The sequence below is a fragment of the Oncorhynchus gorbuscha genome, linkage group LG08, assembly GCF_021184085.1.
Source record: "Oncorhynchus gorbuscha isolate QuinsamMale2020 ecotype Even-year linkage group LG08, OgorEven_v1.0, whole genome shotgun sequence".
NCBI classification, from domain to species: domain Eukaryota; kingdom Metazoa; phylum Chordata; class Actinopteri; order Salmoniformes; family Salmonidae; genus Oncorhynchus; species Oncorhynchus gorbuscha.
The window spans coordinates 38,937,152-38,939,769 of record NC_060180.1 but is presented as its reverse complement, the minus strand read 5'-3'; the positions used below and the strand labels follow the sequence as shown (position 1 = coordinate 38,939,769).

Genomic DNA, 2,618 nt, shown 5'->3' with positions numbered 1-2,618 from the left:
CTAGCTTAGAATTATGTAGTAAGATGTTGACATGATCAGTCCACTCAAAGCTACTGTACATATAACGTGGTTTGAAGTAATTTTATCTGCGGCCAATGACCTTGAGCCTTCTTGGAAGGGAACTTGTAATATAACTCTGGCAGGACCCAAAGGGCTGAAATTTTGGATGTCTACCCTTACTAAGGACTTAAACTTGATGACGTAGTGTCCCCATGAGTGACAGAACACTGAGCCAATCACGGTGCAATGCTCCTATTTTCTGCTTGCCTGCCCCGCCACCACATAAGGCACTGAGCTAAGCTGAAACACCTGCATTTTTGATGGTGACTGGGAATATGATTGAATACAAAGAGTGCAGTTATTCCCGGCGTAAGGCAATCAAACAGGCTAAACGTCAGTACAGAGACAAAGTGGAGTCGCAATTCACCAGCTCAGGCACGAGACGTATGTAGCATCATATTACCTCCACCTTACCTGACACCCTAGACCCACTTCAGTTTGCATACCGACCCAATAGATCCACAAACGATGCTATCGCCATCGCACTGCACACTGCCCTATCCCATCTGGACAAGAGGAATACCTTTGTAAGAATGCTGTTCATTGACTACCACTCAGCCTTCAACACCATAGTACCCTCCAAGCTCATCATTAAGCCCTGGGCCCTGGGCTTTAACTCTGCCCTGTGCAGCTGGGTCCTGGTCATCCTGACAGGCTGCCCGCAGGTGGTGAAGGTAGGAAACAACACCACTACGCTGATCCTCAACTCAGGGGCCTCACAAAGTGTGCGTGCTCAGGCCCCTCATTTACTCCCTATTTACCCATGAATGCATGGCCACGCATGCTTCCAACTCAATCATCAAGTTTGTAGATGACACAACCGTATTAGGCTTGATTACCGTCAACGACGAGACAGCCTAAAGGGGGGTATGGCTTCCGTCTGGCCACTCTACTATAAAGGCCTAATTGGTGGAGTGCTGCAGAGATGGTTGCCCTTCTGGATGGTCCTCCCATCTCCACAGAGGAACTCTGTCAGAGTGACCATTGGGTTCTTGGTCACCTCCCTGATCAAGGTTCTTCTCCCTCGGTTGCTCAGTTTGGCCGGGTGGACAGCTCTGGGAAGAGTCTTGGTGGTTCCAACCTGATTCCAATTAAGAATGATGCACGGCCGGGCTCTAAAATACAAATTGGTTCTATATGTGATGCTCAACATGTTGCCTCTCCCATCATTGTATTATTTAACTAGACAAGTCAGTTAAGGACAAATTCTTATTCACAATGAAGGCAGAACAACAGATTTGTACCTTGTCAGCTCAGGGATTCAATCTAGCAACCTTTTAGTTACTGGCCCAACGCTCTAACCACTAGGATACCTGCCGCCTCCTGTTTCTAGGAGCATATACCCACGTGCCATCTCCTCATTGATGAGGTCCACACTCCTGTCAGTTGTAAAGTTGTTTGACAACTGCCATATATAGTCCAAAGAAGAAAAAGAAGGAAGGAGGAGATGACGAGTAGCAACCCAATGTTTATTCATTGACAAATTAGCTAGCAACAGCAAGCTAGCTAGATAAATTGCCATAAATGTTTAATGCTTTTTGACCTGTCCCAAATTAATATAATTGGTTCAGAGTTTGTTTTGATATTTCAACCTGCATGTCCTAACCGCTTCTGGTGGTGTTTGACAAAATCAACTTGCACGTGCTGGCGCACGGTTTGGTCAGCATTTAAGCTACCTTACTGCCCTTTAGATCTCAGAGAGCGCATGGTCTAAAGAAAAAGTGGTGACATAAGGAAGGAGTAATAGATTCTATTCACCAAGAGAGAAGGGGGGACATGTCCATGATGAGAGCATCATTTTATCGGATGCTTGTATCTGATATTTACAAGTTACTTGAGTTGTTACAAATGCACTTAATATTGTATTTTTTCAAATAATTACTCAGCGTAATTATGCATGAAATCAAAGATGTTTGCCTATCCCTCAGATGAAACGCAAAGAAACTGATATCGCCATCTTGGCGCTGCATAGTGATGCTGTTAGTGCGACCTCTACCGGTCTGTCGGTGAACAGCAGCCAAGTGGTCCTGATGCTGCGTGATGAGGATGCTGTATACGGTAGGGGGAAATATAAACTCTCTTATCATCATTTGGTGAGACTCAGTCTCTGTGGCGCAATGGAATAGCGCGCTGGACTTCTAATCCAGAGGCTCCGGGTTCGAGTCCCGGCAGAGATGAGTTGTATCAGGAGCCAAGTGGCTTTTTAGAAAACATAAACCAAGCAAATGTGTAGATGTACCTAAAGCATACCTTTTATTTCACTACAATATTGTGTCTATACGAATGTGTATGTTGTCTCTCAATGTGGAGATAATCTATTGGAGATTCTGTGGCAAAATAATATATTTTTTCTATAAAACGAAGTATGCCATTTCCAGAACAGATGCGTTTTGGTTTCTCTAAGCCATGCATTTTATTATCAGTTCTCATCGCAGTACCGCGATATCCTTTAGCAGTAGTCGGGAATGTGTGCGCAGTGCATGCGCCGCTTGGTACGGAGTGATTTACCTCGTCAGACACTTTCCCTTGGAAGACTACAGCTCTAGCTTGACATCTTA

The 2,618-nt window shown here is 44.8% G+C and overlaps 1 non-coding gene across 1 annotated transcript; it reads left to right on the top strand.

The window, feature by feature from the left end:
- The first annotated feature begins 2,163 nt into the window (after nt 1–2,163).
- Nucleotides 2,164–2,237, top strand: trnar-ucu. Its single transcript has one exon. It is a non-coding gene; the product is annotated as a tRNA-Arg (tRNA).
- The last annotated feature ends 381 nt before the right edge of the window (nt 2,238–2,618 follow it).